At 41.4% G+C, this 18,631-nt stretch overlaps 1 pseudogene; it reads right to left on the reverse strand.

The window, feature by feature from the left end:
* Positions 1–10,547: 10,547 nt before the first annotated feature.
* LOC144245405 (serine/threonine-protein kinase MARK2-like) lies at positions 10,548–17,357 on the reverse strand (annotated as a pseudogene).
* Positions 17,358–18,631: the final 1,274 nt, after the last annotated feature.

Below are 18,631 nucleotides of genomic sequence, written 5' to 3' on the forward strand. Positions count from 1 at the left end.
TTTGCCTTAGACAATACTTTCTGATAACAAACTTCTTTGATATGTAAGAATTTCCCAGAACATAGATTTGTAGAAGACTCATGCATAACCTTTATCAATAGTGATTGAGGTAGGGGATTTAGATGCTTATCTTATGGGGAAGGAAGGCATCTTTAGCATACCAGGCAATGTTTTTAGCATAAAAGGGTGAAGTTACTTCTCTGTGAGCAGGAGTCAAACAGGTCTTTCAGGAGATACCTTTGCTCCCCTAATCACAAAAGAAGTTCCTCAATAGGTTCCTCCTCAGGGAAAAATCAGCATATTCAAGGCCAAAATAAGTCACTCCAAATACTTGATAACAAATGCCTTGGGGGGGAGGCGGCCAGTGCTCTAAGCAGAAACAATTAGGTGGGGGTGGATATTGCCCTTAACTCTAAATTAGGCTCTTTGTCTCAGGGCCAGACTCAAGCCCCCTTAATTATGTAAGTCTTGGATCTGCAAGGCCCTTAGGAAGAGCCTTTTAACAATCATCCACAATGTTTTAATCTGAAATCTCTTTGGAAAAGGCAGGAACATGCCTTTCCTTATGAGCAATCTATGTGGGGAATATCAGTCTGATCTGGAATATTGTGAGGCCTGGTCAATACCAGCAGCCTCATTTCCAACATGAGCCAGTAGTAGCAGAAGGAGATACCAGTTTTCGTTTCTCATGGCAGGAGCTGTACAAACGCTACCATTTCCTTGCTGTGACTGTCATCCAGGGAGGCCAGTGTGGCTCCCAGCAGGTGAGGAGGATTAAGGAACTACAGGTTTGCTCCACAGATATGTGATTCACTAACCCTTATTCTCAAAATACCCGATAAGGTAGAGTCTCTAAGAATTTAAGATTATGTGACTGGACCAGACCCTGCTACAATCTTTACAATCTCCAAATGTAGGGTGCAGAATTGGGTTACGTTTAAGAATGCAGGTGTTAAAGGAAGTTTCCTTCTAGCTCTTCCCTTTATTAACTGTGTGAACTTTGTGCCAGGAACTCACTGTCCATAAGTCTTGTCCCTAAAATAGGGGTAATGACAGCATCTACCTTACCTCACAGAAATGATGATGCTATTGTATAATGGTTAGGAGTGTGGACATGGAGGTGGACTGTCCAGGTCTCACTGCTGGTTCCACTGTGTATTATCTCTGTGTGAGCTTGAGCAAGCTCTTTACCTGTTGGGACCCCAGTTTCCCCATATGGAGAATGGAGCTAACAATAGGACCTAGCTCTTAGACTTACTGTAATAATCTAATAAATTAAGAGAAGTAAAGTAGTTAGGACAGTGCTGGGACCCATCAGAGCTCAGGAAATGGTAGTTATTCAGGTAGTTACTCAAAGCTGGAATGAACTCAGGAGAGCCAGTATAAAAAGCCCAAGTGGGCTTCTGGTGGATACCCACATCATGAGGGATGTGAAGGAGACAAGAGGTGCAGGACTATCTTACATGGCATGAATACTTTGCCTAGACAGGTTCTTTGGACAGAAATCTATACCTTATTTATGGACTGATGCTCAGAATACAGTCATTAAAGAAAAAATTTAATGGCCTAAAACAGTGTGTTCTGGTTATCTACTGCTGCATAAAAACTACCCCTAAAACTATCATTCTTCCCAATTCTTTCAGTTGATTGGACAATTTTGTTTCACATGGCATTGGGGGAGGCTGCAGTCATCTGGAGGGTTCAGTTGGGTGGGATGTCTAGGACACGGTGCACAGTCAGTGCTGGCTGTTGGCTGGAAGCTCAATTGGGAATGCCAAACAGAGCACCTTGGTTCAGCTCCACACATCCTTTCCATGTGGCTTTGGTTGCTCACTGCATGTATCTGAGTTCCAAGTGGTGGGAAGTGGAAGCTGCTAGGAAATTCTAGAATGTCACTCCTGCAGCCTTCTATTGCTCAAATCAGTCATAGGGCTAGCTCAGATTTAAGTGGAGGAAAGAGAAACTTCATCTCTTGATGTGAGGAGCAGTAATCAGGAACAGGAAGGGCACACAGAAAGGAGACTAGTTATCTGTATTAATAATCTATTGCTGTGTAACAAATTACCCCAAAACATAGCAGCTCAAAACAATGGACATTATTATCTCACATGGTTTCTGAGGCTCAGGGATTTGGGAATGACTGAGCTAAGTGGTTCCGATTTCAGAATCTCTTATGATGTTGCAGTCAAGCTGTCAGCTGGTGCTGCAGTTTCTGGAGGAGCTGGAGTATCCACTTCTAAGCTCATTCATGCGGCTGTTGGCAGGAGGCTTCAGTTTCTCACCACATGATTCTCTCTATAGGACTGCTAGTTTTCCCCCAGTAAGAGCAGTCTAAGAAAAGATGTCCAAAGGGCAGCTAATTGTTGGCCGCAAGCACACATTTATACATCAGTGTGAGTAGATATGGGTTTCTCCTTTGCCTCCCACTAGGATTTGATGCATGTTAGATGTGAAGACCACAGACCCCTGTGTTGTTTGGAGCAGATGCCTTGACAGACATATGGCTTTTTGGTTTTGGGCTCTTCAGTGGATTCTTTGCCAATTTGTTATTTTCCTAAGATACCTGCTTTTAATTGGCATACATATTGTCAAAGGGAAGAGTCCCTATCGGTGGCTACTTACTTGTGGCTACTCGTCACATGCATATGGACATTGATCATGTCACTGTCACTGAATTTCATGAATATTTCCAGTAAGACACTAAATTCCTAACTTTCTGGTTTGACTCTTATCAATATGGGGAAGTCCTCCAAATCTATTTGGATTTGTCCCTCCCACCTCCTCTCCCTTCCTCCCTTTTTCCTTTCCCTCCCTTCTATTCAACAAAACACCTGTGTAGGAGTCACCTTTTGGGCTGTCTGCATAGCTCACAATGATTCTTTCTTCTCTTTTTCCCCCCTTTCCGTTGTCCTTAGTAATTGTGTTTAAATCATATAGCTCTGACCAACTGAAGTTAGTAAATTGAACCTCTGTAAGTTAGTAAATTGAACCCAGACTCATACTGGGCATTCTGATTCCTTCCCTGGAATTTGGAATTGGGACCAAAAGGAGACAACATGGGATTCTTTTTGCATGGCTGGACTCCTGCCCTGTAGGTGCAAAAATTGTGGTGGAACCGTGTCCCTCCACCATCATCCTCCCCTTTCGCTGTATAATCTGGTAACAGAAGTCAGTCTGTAGTACAAAGCAGATGCAAGGGTGAATTGGTGATGCAATAGGGCAGAGTGTGACTTTGGATTCCAGATGGCTTCCCATTTCTTATATCTGTCTTCCTGGGTCTTGGCTTGGATTTTGCGTGCTTTCCATGTATACTTATCTCTTGTGCCCCACCTCCTCATCCTTTTAAATTTAAGCTAGCTCCTATAGATCTCTGTTACTCAATTTCTAAAAAGATTTTATATTTAAGTAATCTTTACACTCAGTGTGGGACTTGAACTCACAACCCTGAGATTAGGAGTCACATGCTCTACTGGCTGAACCAGCCAGGTGCCCCTCTGTTACGCAATTATCAATACAATCCAGTTATATGGGTACTGTGGCTACCCGCCTTACCTGGTGAGCTCAGCTATTGCAAGAGAAGATTCTTGCTGAAGGCCACCTGGAGAATAATAGAGGCATGGACATAAGGTGGTGGAAGCACTGAGGAGGGATTCCTCACTCCATGTGAGAGCGCTAGTGAAGGTTTCTCATGGGGTGAGGGGTGGGGCGGGAGGGTTGAGCTGGGCTTTGAAGGTTGGTAGGAGTTCATGAGAAATGACAAGAGTCTAAGTCCAGTGAGGTCAGGCTGGTGTGTAAAGGCATAAGAAAGAGCAATTATAGAAACTGGAGGTGAGCTTTGATGCCAGAAAAGTCAAGGGTTTCTTATGTTATGCTAAAAATAACAAGACATATTTTCAAAAGAGAAATGAAGATAATCTAACGCATAATTTGGAACAATTGGTCTGGAATATCTCCTCATTATGTATTCATTTGCTATGCACTGTAATAGAGCTGGTCCTTATAAGTGCATTTGGAATTCAAATGAATCTCACATATACCTTCTACGAGGTTTGGCTTGTACTTTAGAGGAAGCTATTGAAAAACATCCATAAGCTTTCATTCTGGTTGTAATATTTCTGTGGCATGGGAAAGGCATTAAAAAGGAGACTTTCACACATCACATTTGGCCAGGCAGATGTTAATTAGAAACAAAAGCAATTTGTGTTTAATTTAATGGTAGTAGGAGATTCATTATCCTGTTCTTTGGTCAGACACAGTGCAATGAAGGTAGATTCTATGCTCTTTTTCTCTCTCTTTCCATTTTCTTTGTCTTTCACAGCCATGGTTTAATGTATTTCCTGGGGATTAAGACTCTCTTCATTTTCTTTCCCATTTGATTTTTTAAATATCATCACTATTACATTTGAAATTTAATTCTTTTCTGCTTCTAAGCTTTCATTTGTTTGTTTTTGCATCCTGTAACTACACATTTCTAATTTTCTTTATGGTGGGAAAAGTCAAATTGTGGGTTATTCAGGGAATGGCAGCTCGATTACTAGATAATGTGACTCGTTCATTTTTTTACCTTCTTCTTCCTCTTGCCGATTTTATGTCTTTTTCCTGCTCACCAACATGTTTATTAATAATTACCCTGGGATGAAAAAGGAAAAAGAACAGAAACAATTAAAATTTAGTAATTTTTGAACAAATTTGATGAAAGGTTCATTGGGAAGAATTTGAAATTTCTTGCTAGAAGCAAGAACTTTGATTATCAGTAGAGCTGAGGTTCTTTTCTAAGTCTTAGCAAGCTATAAGAAAATATTTTCTTTGTAATTTTTTAATGTTTATTTATTTTTGAGAGAGAGAGACAGAGAGAGAGAAACAGAGATAGAGACAGAGATCATGAGCAGGGGAGGGGCAGAGAGAGAGGGAGACACAGAATCTGAAGCAGGTTCCAGGCTCTGAGGTGTCAGCACAGAGCCTGATGCAGGACTAACTCGTGAACTGTGAGATCATGACCCAAGCCAAAGTCCAATGCTTAACCAACTGAGCCAACCAGGCACCCCAAAAACATTTTCTAAAGATGGGTCATGATCTTGTGGTTTGTGGGTTAGAGCCCTGCGTCAGGCTCTGTGCTGACAGCTCAGAGCCTGGAGCTGATTCAGATTCTGTGTCTCTCTCTTTCTCTCTCTGCTCTTCCTCTGCTCGATATCTTTCTCTCTCTCTCTCTTTCTCTCAAAAGTAAGCACACATTAAAAAATTATTTAAAAAGTAAATTAAAAGATGAGTTTAAAGGAGACCTCTAGAGTACTCCTTCATGGGATAGCTTACTTCTCATTTGGGAAAGCAGAACAGAAACCCCACTCTCTTTATTGAAAAATGTATGGCTTTCAGGCTCATGGACGTGTGTTCTAGTCCTCACTTTGCCATTCACTATCTATGTGATAACAACAGAAGCAATACAAATAATAAAAATATACTGATGGCTTATGCTCCTATTGTTATATGCCAGGCATTTTACTTATGATGCTTTGTTCTTGCAAAAACCTTATGAAATAGGAGAAAAACAGAGGGCTTATGTAGTTTGCTCAAGGTTACTTGGTTGGTAACTTCTGGATTCTAACTCCAGAGCCTTTGTTCTTCATCGCCACTTTCTACTTTCTCCCAATCCTCAATAACCTGGCCTCTCTGGGCCTCAGTTTGTTTTTACAAAGGGGAAACTGCTTGTTCTTATACTCCTTCCTAGTGGAGAGGATCAAATGAGAGTGTGAAAGGGAAAATGTTTTGAAGACTGTAAAGTAGCAGAAAAATACCAACAATTATGAAGATAGACAAGCTGAAAGAGAGAAAGAAAGGGAAGGCTCCCTGGAGTGAGAATTAGAGCTTGACCTTCAGTAAAAGGCCTGCCGTCATTGTGCTGACAGCCCAAACCAGGGACCTGGGTCCCTTCCTCCAGAGCTGTCAGAATGGTAGAGGTGGGGGACGGACGCTGGGCCTGGGCATCCAGGCGTGAGTGGTACCAGAGTCTCTGGGCAGATTCACTCAGTGCCTGACCTTTTGAATGTAAAACACTTGTCAGGTTGCCAAGTGCCAACTAGCCAGGGGGTGGATTCAGCCAGGAGAAAAATATTACTGTGACTTTTCCAGGGATGCTTGCTTTTTAACTGAACCCTATGACCACAGGGTCTCTTGCAGAGAAATGGCTTCTACTGAGCTCAGGGAATACCTGAAAACTGCAATTTCTCTAGTATCTGGTTGGCATTTCTCAAGTCTTAAAACCCATGCCTCCTTTTTAGAAATGTGATGCATTCTGTAATTTGTATTATAAAAATAGCTGTATGTTATTTCATTTTCTAACTATAAAATTGTGTCATTTATTTGGGTGTTTTCAAATTCTATGCCCTCACACTGTGTCTGGTAAGTCTCTATGGGTGGGTTTTGGGTAGGGGTGGGAAGAATGCTTGTTCTCTTGCGAATCATTGATATATATCATATTTTTATAGAAATATCTCATCCAACCCATTTGAACAAGAGATCTGCACAGGAGAGCTCTGTGGAATGCAAAAATGTGGACTATTCTATAAACTTGGTGGAAAAGCTTTCCTTGAGGAATCAAGCCACAGAGAGCTAGGTTGAGAGGTTAGTAATTTAGGTCACTGACTACTCAGAATATGAATTCACATCCTTGTTTAAATGTTTATAGTTTGGTAGATTGTAAAATGGCTGCAAATTCTTCCCATCTCAGATTGTACTCCTCTTTGCCATGTGATTTTCTTGTCTTTCCATCAAGAGATCGAGTCTTTTTCTCTACCTCTTAAATCTGGGTTTGGCTATGTGACCTACGGTGGTCAAAGGAGCATTAAGAAATGTGATGCAGCCAGAGGCTTGAAAAACAAAAACATTGAGCTTGCCCTCTCTTGCTGCTGGGTCCCTTTTGTCACTACATGAGGAAGCCCAGAACAGCCTGCTGGAAGATGAGAAAACAGAGGGAGTAAAGACATGGGGTCCAGGGAGGCCCCTATACCATCTGTTCTGCCAACCACCTGGCATGTGAATGAAGCCACCCTATCTTTGGGTTGCTATAACAAAACACCAGTGACTGGGTAGCTGATAAACAATAGGTACTTTTCACAGTCTTAAAGGCTGGGAAGTCTAAGATTAAGAAGCTGACAGGTTCAATGTCTGGTAAGAACCTGGTTAATAGACAGCTGTCTTTTTGCTCTGTCCTCACATGGGGAATGGGTGAAGGAGTTCTCTGGGGTCTTGTGATGTTGTGGCTTATAATAATTGTGTATTTGGTGTTCTTCTATTCCTGACAGAGCTCTTAAGATCCTTGCAATTTCCTAAGTAAGGTGAACAATAAAGGTGTCTTTTGTTATTCATAACAAGCCTCTTTAAACCACACCCAAGTTTATGTTAATGAGGTGACTTTTGGATCACCCTTAAGGATATTAGTTGCCATAGGAACCAACCTTTTGATTAGAGGATTCCAACATTCAGCCTCACCCCTGGAGATTGAGTTCCATTACCAAAGACCAATGATTTACTCAATCATGCCAATGTAATGAGGTCTCCATAAAACCCCAAAAGGACAGGGTTCAGAAAGCTTTCAGGTTGGTGAACAAGAAAGTGCTGGGGGGGTGGTTTACCCCAAACTCCTCAGGAACAGAAGGTACTGTGCTCAGCGACTTCCAAACCTCACCTTTATTTCTCTTTTCATCACCAATAGTCTTTATTTGGCTGTTCATTTGCATCCTTAATATTCTTTATAATTAATAGCCCTTATAGTATGGGATCAGGCTAACTCTGCATCAGAATTGAGTTAAATTGTAGGACATCTAGCTAATGTCTTATTTTACTTTCTTTAAGATGTCTTTTGGGGCGCCTGGGTGGCTTAGTCGGTTAAGCGTTCGACTTTCGACTTTCGCTCAGGTCATGATCTCACGGTTCGTGGGTTCGAGCCCCGCGTCGGGCTCTGTGCTGACTGCCAGCTCAGAGCCTGGAGCCTGTTTCAGTCTGTGACTCCGTCTCTCTCTGACCCTCCCCTGCTCATGCTGTCTCTCTCTCTCCTAGAAATAAATAAAACATTAAAAAAAAAAGATGTCTTTTGATGATAAATAAGTTCTTAATTTTGTTTTTCACAGTCAATGCTTTTTATACTGTTTAGAAATCATTCCCTTGCTCAAGGTAAAAGAAATCCAGTTAATGTTTTCTATTTAAAAATACAAGTTTTGTTTTTTACACTTATGTTTTTACATATCTGAAGTTGATTTTAAAAAAATTTTTTTTAATATTTTTTATTTATTTCTAGGAGAGAGAGAGAGAGAGAGAGTGTGAGCAGGGGAGGGTCAGAGAGAGAGGGAGACACAGACTCTGAAATAGGCTCCAGGCTCTGGGCTGGCAGTCAGCACAGAGCCCGACGCGGGGCTCGAACCCCTGAACCGCGAGATCATGACCCAGCCGCAAGTCGGACGCCCAACCGACTAAGCCACCCAGGCGCCCTTTTATGTAACCACATTCTTGCTATGTAGGCCAAAAACACTGTGGGGGCGGGGGGGAGTGGCAGGGAAAGGAATGAGGAGGAAGGAGAAAGGAGGAAGAGTTTTGGTTTTCTTCATTATACAGAACCATTTTCCCTCTTTCACAAACCCTGAAGAAAAGACACGGAAGGAGACGGGAGGGGAGGAGTGCCCCAGGGGAAACAAACCAGTCCAGTCTCTGCCTTTGAAGTGGGGCTGAAGTGTCAGGCTAGCAGATGGAGCCAGCTGACCCCTCCTCTTGTGTCCCAGGTGGTTCCTGCAACGTTTTTATTATTTTTTCTTAAAGACTATTTTTAAAAGAGTAATTTTATGTTCACAGAAAAATTGAGAGGAAGGTACAGAGATTTCCCATATATCCCTTACTCTTACTCTTGCACAGCCCCTTCCACTATTAACATCTTCCACCAGAGTGGTACATTTGTTACAACTGATAAACCTACACTGACATATCATTATCACCCAAGGTCCTTAGTTTACATTAGGATTCACCCTTGGTGTTGGACATTCTGTGAGTCTGGACAAATGTAAAATGACATGTATCCATTATTATAGTATCATAGAGAGTAGTTTCACTACCCTAAAAATCTGGCAGCCTTTTAAAGCTTAACTGCTTTGGTTATTTTGCTTTTGTGGGGCATGGAGATGCTGGGTATGCATTTAAATGAACCCTGTTGGGAGATCACTGTGGGAGTTTGCACACCTCCACCTTCCACTGCAGGAAGTCTTCGAGGCCCAGGGGTGCCACGCTTGCACAGCACCATTTCTTGTTCAGTTTGTACTGGCAGCTATTTGTGTCAAGCACCTTGCTGAATTCTCACATCATCTTGTTGGGCTTCATGGAGCTTGTGATAGTCATAGTCCACATAAAGTGCAGTGACTGTGGCTTGGCCTCTCCAGGTTTGAGCATCTCCACTTGATTTTTGCTTTTAGGTTCATTCAGGTTCGTCCCAGCAAATCAGAAACAAAGATGCCTCCACATACGCTTGAAGGAGCACTTGCTGAAGGAGCCCCCAGTGACCCACTGCTGGCTGTGGCTGTTGCAAAAGGGAGAGGCTGGGGCACACTGGGGCAAAATCTGCTGGTTTCATTACCTGTTGGAGCTGCCCAGTGTGTATGGAGTTTAGTTTGGATTCAGTCTGGGAGAAATTGGTATTATCTGGGGTCCCAGATGCTGTGGGATGAAGGGGAGGCCACAGGGACCCACTGGAGGGCTGTGCTGGGCTGTAGTGCTTTACAGTTACCCACCACGGGGTGAGGCCCAGAGGCCTGGCTGAATTACACCCAGGCTGTCTTGGATGCTTGGCATTGGCAGGAAAAGTCGAGGGAGACTGCAGAGGAAACAGAAGCCTTGGAAGCCCTGGGACCCTGGCATCATTAGGTTGTCTTTACTCTTCTGCATGGAGGTCTGGCCAAGGCTGGCTCTTTTCTGAAGTGTGGAATTCCTACTCTCATTTGTGCTGGTAGACAGATTGCTGTTCGCCGAGGGGTAAGGGATGCTCCCTTTCCTCTCTAGGCAGCATAAGGGACTGGTGGGCATGATGGCTTTGCTGCCTGTGTTTTGCCTTGTCTCCTGACTCTCTCAAAATCTGCCTTGCTCTTCTGAGTATTCCTAGAGGAACAATTGTGGTTTGAATTGTGTGGCCCCCTTTCCCCACAAGGCATGTAACGAAGTTCAACCCCCAATGTTATTTGGACATAAGGCCTTTAAAGAGGTGATAAAAGTTAAATTAGGTCATATGGAGGGGCCCTAATTTAATATGACTGGTATCCTTATATGAAGAGGAGATACTAGGGATACATAGGTTGCAGAGGACATGCTATGTGCAGACATAGAGAGGAAGCCAGAAAGAGACCTCTCACTTAGAAACCAGCCCTTAAAGCACCTTGATCTTGAACTTGGAGACTTCAGAACTGTGAGAAAATAAATTTCTGTTGTTTAAGGCACCCAGTCTGTGGCATTTTGTTATGGTCATCATCCTTGTTGACTAATATAGCAATTAAAGTTAGGCATGACAGGTTCATTGAAACTCAGAGCTTGGAATTGGCAGAGATCCAGTGCTGTACCTTGTAGGATGGGGAGGGAGTGCTGCTCTTGGTCAGATCTGTTGAAGGCTGGGACTTCAATGAAGGTGTAGACCTGTAGCTTGGATCTCTGGTATCCCAGAAGCAATAGCTTGTTATCACTTCTTTGTACCTCTGGCCTGTCAGTGAGTCCTGGATATTGTCATGGAGTAACCCATGGACACAATCAGCTCAGTCCGTGAGGTCTTTGTACTCAAGAGACTGGCTCTACATAAGGATTTAGCTCCTCATCTGTATGACCCATAGTCATCCATGGATCCTTCATGATTTGTTTTAAAGTGCCTCTCTTGCTGAGACATTGAGAATGAGAAATTTCTTGAGCAGATTTTCATATTCCATGCGCAAGTCAAAGGGAATCTGGTATATTCTGCTCACTTCTTCCTGCAGCTCCTTGAAGATCTGTCCATCAAAGGCAGGGATCCACTGACCAGTGTATAGAAAATGATTGCCAGGCTCCACATAACCATGGCAGGTCCCTCATACTTTGGACCCAGAGAGAATGCCAGGGAAGTACTAAGGAAGACTGTTCCAGAGGTTATCTAACTTGTTACAAAGGTGAATTAGTTGCTGAAACCAAAGTCTGCAATCTTAATGTTCATGTCAGCATGCAAGAGCTCGTTTTCTGTCTTTAAGTCTCTATGGACAATAAACTTGTGGTGCTAGTACTGTATAGCAAACACTATTTGGCAGAATTTGACTTTGATCTCTTTTTTGTGCAGACTTCCATGAACCACTAGGTACTCACCTCCACTAGTATACCCTATGACAAGCAGCTGGCGTGTCCTAGTCTCCATCACTTCACATAATCTCACTCTGTTGGGAGGTTTCAAAGCCTTCATGATTTTTACTTTTTGGGATAGTCTCTGGAGGCTGGAGGAATTCTGTCGCCAACATGTTTCTCCTCACCAGAGATGGCTGAGAAGCCCTGCAACATGTTGGATTAATAGCTGGGCTTGAAAGCAAGCTTGGGAATTTAAGCTTGGGATAAGCTGGTGAGAAGCTTGGTCCAGGTCATCTCTAAAAAAAAATCACTTCCAAAGACCACCTGATGAAGTGATCTTTATAATGGAATTAAAACGCAATGCTAGACTAAAAATGAACAAAAAAAAATACTAACAAATTGCAAAAAAAAAAAATGAGAAAAAGGAGTAACTTAAAAATGAAAGAAAAAACATAAAAAAGAAAAAAGGAAAAGTAAAAAAGTCAGAAAAATGGAAAGAGAGAAAAAAATAAAGAAAAAACGCCATGATGCCAAAGAGAAAACAAGCTAACTTTAGTCGAATGTCCTTCAGATCCTTGAAAACCAGCCCAACCAGGGTCTTATGTAGGTGCTTGGAATTCTATAATAATGGCTGCTGTGAGGTCACAGCAAGAAAGGGACCAATCTTGACTGGTAATCATCCATAGTGTTTCTCTCTCTCTCTCTCTCTCAATTTTTGGTCTCAAAGGTCTGTTTGACTTAAAAAAGAATTGCTGAGAACTCCCGATAGCTTTCTGTTTATGTGGGTTATATTTATTGATATTTATGAGAATTGAAACCTGTATGATGCTTCAGTGGCTTTTTCATTTCTAGTTTGAAAAATAATTTTTCTGGCTCTAATAATTTTTTTGGCTTAGAGTATTTTTAAATGCCTGAATGGGTGGAAATTTTTAATTTCTCTTTTTGTTAACCTTTTTCATTCTATTCATATTTCAGTTTGTAAAATATAAATAAAATACCATTCTAAAATGATGATTCCTCAATATCATCTATTTAGTGTTAATTTTTTTCTCATATATTTTGAAATCTTTTATTTTTCAGATTGCACGCTTGAATCAGGATCCAAAACAGGTCCACGAATTGTGCTTGGTTGGTATGTCTCTTATACCTCCTTTAATCGGGTTTTGCTCCATCTCCTTTTTTCTCTCATGATTTATTTTGGAGGAATTCAGTTTTCTACTGTCCTTCTGTTTGGATTTGCTGATCGTGTTCTTGTGATGTAGATTAGCAGGTTTCCTCTGTATTTCCTGTAAATTGATACTTCAGTGTTGAGGTTTAATCTGATCTTTTTGGTGAGACTCCTTCACGGGTGGTGTGTTCTTTTATCAGGAGGTACGTGTCCTCTGATGTTCTCTTTGTTATGTTAGCTGGCTTCCATTCTTATTGCCTCGATCCATTAAATCATGACAAGTAGTGAAATACTCTATTATCCATTCAGTTATTAGCTGGAATACTACAAAGAGAAATGTCTCCTCATCTATTGTTATAAATTTCTAACTTAATTACCTTGTGGTCAGAGATGATGGTCTTTGATTCCTATTGAAATTTGTTGGAGGTGTTTTTAATGGTCTAATACATATACTCCCCCTCCCCCCAGGTTTTTATATAAGACTTTCACAGGTGCCTGGGTGGCTCAGTCAGTTAAGCGTCCAACTTAGGCTCAGGTCATGATCTCACGGTTCGTGGGTTCGAGCCCCCCGTCTGGCTCTGTGCTGACAGCTAGCTCGGAGCCTGGAGCCTGCTTCAGATTCTGTGTCTCCCTCTCTCTCTGCCCCTCCCCTGCTCACGCTGTCTCTCTCTCTCTCTCTCTCTCTCAGAAATAAATAAAAACATTAAAAAAATAAAAAAAAGACTTCCAAGTGAAATTTCACTTCAACAAAAGTTTCTGTAACAAAAAGTGTTTTTGAAAGGTTCTGAGCTAAAAGAAAGGAATAAATGGCTAAGTGAGGAATTTGGGCATCAAAAACATCTTGGATATTTGAGGTTCTGAGACTATTTGAGATCTCGTTAGGACTGAAAAGATATAAAGGCAGCCATCTACAGTGCTACCCACAGGCCTTATCACTGTGCCCAACATGCAGTACATGTTCACTGTATTTTACCATTGTGAATAGTACATAATGTAACCATCTCATTTTATGTGTGGGAAACTGGGGCTCATTCATATTTGTTTGTTCATTCATCACATTTCCTGAGCCCATGTGGTCTGAGGAGGCACTATTCTAGGTACTGTGGTAAACTGCAGAATAAAGTCCTTGAGTTGGTTGTGTTTTGTTGTGGGCTGGGAGAAACAAATGAACAAATGAACAGGTAAGTTGAGAGGTGATAAATGACATGAAGGGAATAAACAGGGTGATGTATTAGTGCTACTGGGTGGGGCACAATTTTAGATGTGGTCCTAACATTTCCTAAGAGACTCCTGCACCAAGAAGGACCTCAATAAGGGAAAAGCTAGGAAAAGGATTTTCCAAGCAGAGGGTACAAGTGCAAAGGCCCTGAGGTCGGAATGAGCTTGGCATGATCAAGTCGCAGAAAGGCCATCAGTGTGGCTGACTGTGAACAGGGAGAAGGATGGTGGAAGGTGAGTCTCAAGAGGCAGGTAGGGGCAGAGAACAAAATCCAGTTTTTCTGGCCGATTTCACATTGGTACATTTGGTATCTCGCTCACTCTGCATGATTCTGAGGCCCTGGTATCTGTGTTTCTTCAGCAGAATATGTGCAGTTGCAAAATACAGTGTTTTAAAAATCACGTTCCTAACCCCGTCTGCCCCTGCATCGAAGTCTAGACCTGCATCTTAGGAGGGCAGTTGTGAAGGAAACGTGGTTGCTTTGCCTCAGCCTGAGTTTTCTTTCTGGCGGCTGCAGCCTGCTCCTGTCCTCGGAAGTCTGGCGTGAGTTGCTGATTTGAGCTAGCCCCAGACGATTCCTGCTTTGCGCTCTGCCCTGACCTCTGGTGGACTCTGCCTGTTAAGACACAGATCAGGCTAGAAACTGGAAGCCTTTGCCTCCTGTCCCCACCTGCTGGTATTGGGCTTGGAGTGTGCACTGCACAGTATTATGAAGACCTCCAGGACCTGTGGAGAGGCACAATTTCAGACACTGCCATGGGGTGGCTAGATGGCTTTTGACCATCCAATACCTTTTACTTTGGTACAAGAACCATTGTTTAGAGTGTTGATGGCATCGATTCTGCATGTAGCTCAAGTACAATGAGTGGGCACAGGACACAGCCTGATCAGTGGGAGCACTCCATTCCTTTGGCCTCAAGTATTGGTCTGGAGAGAGTACATGATTTGCCAAACTGGGCAAATCAGGTCTCCTCTAGGAGTTGGATAGGGACCCTGGGAGAGAAGGCTCATTCTCCTAGATCTAGAATTTTATAGGCCTGTGTACCTGGATTGGCAGTAGACTTTAATTTGGCCACGTGGAAGAGACGCTGCCTGAGGATAAAATCAACACTGAGGAAGAAGATGCTGGTGGTCTGGAAATTCAAAGGGAGTTATTACCATTTCAGCTCCTCCTTCTGGGTGTGCCTACAGTGAACAATTCAATTTCCTTTTTACCCTTAAGCTAGTTTCAGTATGGTTTTTGTCATTTATAACTATAAATTAATACACTCAGTACTGGCCATTGTTATAATCAAAACAGTAGTAGGTAATCAAAGGTAAGTTTGAAGTAAATATACTGGGGCACTTTATGACCCTCACCACACTTGGAATTATATACTGTATAGTGATTGGTGTGATATTTTAAAATGTCAATCTGTCTGTGAGCAGGATCATATTTATTTGCTCATCACTCTAGCTCACTGGTTGATAGTAAGTTCAATAAATATTTGTGGAATGAATAAATGGTTACATGGCAATCTTAACTGGCATGGAACCTAATTGCCCTTAGCCAAAACTATTGTGACTATGTAGGGGAATGCCCTATTCATCAGCAAGTTGTACTCAAGTGAAGTGTTTAGGAGCAAAGTGGGATGATGTCTGCACTTAAGTGGTTCAGCAATACATAAGTAAATAAATAAGTACATAAATAAATAAATAAAAGAAAAAAGAGAAAAGTATATCTGTATGTGTTAGAGAGAGAAAAGAAAGCAAACATAGCAAAATGCTAATCATTACTGAAATTAAGTGATGGCTACAGAGGTGTTCATACTCTTCTTTCTTTCACTTTTGTATGCTTGAAAATGATAAAAATTTAACTTCAGAAAAGAAAAAAGATTACCATTGTCTGGATGGGCACTCATGTTTGCCCTGCCTTTAAGAAACTTCTAATTACTTGGGGTGCCTGGTTGGCTCAGTCGGTTAAGTGTCCGACTTTGGCTCAGGTCATGATCTTGCAGTTCATGGATTTGAGCCCCGCATCAGGCTCTGTGCTGACAGCTAGCTCAGAGCCTGGAGCCTGCTTCAGATTCTGTGTCTCCCTCTCTCTCTGACTCTCCCCTGCTCACGCTAACTCTCTCTCTCAGAAATAAATAAAAAAACATTTAAAAAATTTAAGAAACTTCCTATTTCCAAATTATAGGGCAAATATACCAGAGAAAGACCATTTGCATTACAAAAGAATTTTTCATTTTTCAGGGGAAAAAATCCTTGAGTCTTCAAATAATAGCAATTATAATGGTCCAGAGAAGGCACTGAATTCAGCTATAGGGGAAACTGGAATTAGCCCTATAGAGCAAATATTCACCTCCTTCTCTTCCTTCCTTCCTTCTTCCTTCCTTCACCTTCTCTTTCCTTTCTTCTTTATTCATTTTGCTAAAATAGAAAAGATTTTCTTTTTTTAGATTCTAAAGTCATTGTAAAAGAAAACTGCTGAAACTAAAGAAAGATATAAAGGAGACAGTAATCCGTGGTTGGATTAAGGTATTGTGATTTCCTTATTGCATGACCTGGTGTAAAAATTTAGCCACATATATTAATTTATTTATGAAGGAGGAAAATATAGACCTACAGCATTATTTTTCATGGTGGTGGCGGCATCATCACCACCATCACCACCATCGTTATCATCATCGCCATCACTGGAGGCTGGTTATGTCAGGCACTGTGCTAAATGCTTTACTTGCTTTAATTCTCACAACTACTCTATGAATAAGAGGAAAGCGTGGCTGGGGGAGGTTAACTTGCCAAAGGCTGAGTGGAGCTTTAAACCTGGCTGGCTGACTTCAGAGCCTGTGCTTTTAATCATGCACCATTGTTTGTATCCAGTTCTCTAACTTTGTGTGTGTTAGTTATTTCTCAGTCTTAGCATTTTATAAACAATGCTTCCAGGAATAGCTCAGGATAAACATTTTTATGAGTCCTCAAAAATCTCAGCCCTTAGGACCCCTGGACTGTATTTCTTCCTGAAATATTAACGATGCAGATATTCTTATTAAGTAAACAGGAAAATACACTCAGCAGTGAGACTTTCTATAAAGTTGTGCCACCAAGAGTTGGAAGGGAGTCTTCTGGCTGATCTACTCTGGGCTAGAATCTTCTCTAATAATGAGTTAGTAACAGAAGTAATTACAATAGCTCTGAACAACCTCTGAACACCTCGCTATGTCATATTGGGCCATGCCTTTTTCCGTTGTGATTTTCTTAATCTGTAAAATAACCCTATGAGGTAGGTGTTATTCCCCGATTCAGATGACAGCAAACATCCTGTGGCATCCCTGACAGATGAACACAGCTTTTACTTACCACATGCCTATGAAAGGGGAACTCTTTTGCAAAGCATTCTGGACCACTTGTGGATTGCTTTAATTGCTGACTTATTTTAAGTAAGAATTTACTTAAAATCCCTTACATAATTTGCCACAGGATTCACTAAATCTCTTTTCACACAATAGAGCTTTCACTTGAAAAAAATAACAGTGAACGTAGCTGCCATTGTTGAGCACATGCAAGCAGCTAGCATGTGTTCTTAGTGCAGTTCTCACCGATATTAGCTTCTTTGTGCAGCAGGACCCAGGGCGGGGGTTGGGGGAGGCGTGTTATTTTCTCCATTTTGTATATGAGGTGGTTGAAGCCTGTAGCTATTAAGTGTCAACATCAAGACAGTCCCTTTGCACCAGCATGTATTTATCTGTGGCTTTAGAACCTAACCTCCCTAGAAAGTTGCCGGAGGGCTGGAGAGTGAAGCTGGTCAGTGGGGTCACCATAGAAAATGTCAATTTAGAAAGATGGAAAGCAGCTGACCAAGCTCCTTCCCCAAACTTTTCAGTTTTCAGAGTCTCATACAGTAGGGTCTGTGGGTTGGAACAAGGAAAATTTAGATGAAAGTCTAGCAAACATTAATTACCATATCAATAAATATATCTATTAATAATGTAAGAGTGATTTTATATTTTGTTGAGGGGCTAAAAATAACTTACTGGTAAGATAATAAAACGTACTAATAATTGTTGGCTTTCATTTTATGTACTATGCCTGCTTGTTTAAGAAATATTGAAGTGAAAGTCACATATTAGAAAATTAACCATTTTAAAATGAACAGTTCAAAACTGAGGGTTACTGGAGGGGAGGTGGGTGGTGGGATGGGCTAAATGGGCAAGGGGCATTAAGGAAGTCACTTATTGGCATGAGCACTGGGTGTTATACGTAGGGCATGAATCACTGGAATCTACTCCTGAAGTCATTATTGTACTATATACTAACTAACTTGGATGTAAGTTAAAAAGTAAAAAATTTAAAAAATGAAGTGAACAGTTCAGTGACATTAAGTATATTCAAAATGTTGTTGAACCACCATTCTGTTTCCAAAACACTTCCATCACCCCAAAGGAAAACCTTTTACCCATTAAACATATTCTCCCTCTTCCCACCTCTCAGCCCCTGGCAACCACTATTCTGCATTCTGTTTCTGTGGTTTTTCTTTATTTTGGATATTTCATATAAATGAAAATCTGTATGTGACGTTTGTGTCTGGGTTTTTTTTTGGTTAGGATGGTTTGGAGGTTCATCCATGTTGTAGCATGTATCAGTACTTTATTCCTTTTTTATGGATGAATGATATTCTATAGTGTTTGTTCATTTATCTGTTGATGATGACTTATGTTTTCATCTTTTGGCTATTGTGACTAGAGCTGCTGTGGACATGCATGTATATGTACTTGGTTTAGCAGTATCTTATCAACCATGCCTTTTAAGAATTATGAAAAATGTGATCACTATTTTTTTTAGAAACCTTTATTTGAGTGACTGTAGTTCATAAATGGAATGGTACCTCCACAGAAGGTTCTTGCATTTTGTAGGGCTTGCTCTATCTGGATTAGGTTCCC

The sequence above is a fragment of the Crocuta crocuta genome, unplaced genomic scaffold (genome assembly GCF_008692635.1).
Source record: "Crocuta crocuta isolate KB4526 unplaced genomic scaffold, BGI_CrCroc_1.0 scaffold343, whole genome shotgun sequence".
Lineage (NCBI taxonomy): Eukaryota > Metazoa > Chordata > Mammalia > Carnivora > Hyaenidae > Crocuta > Crocuta crocuta.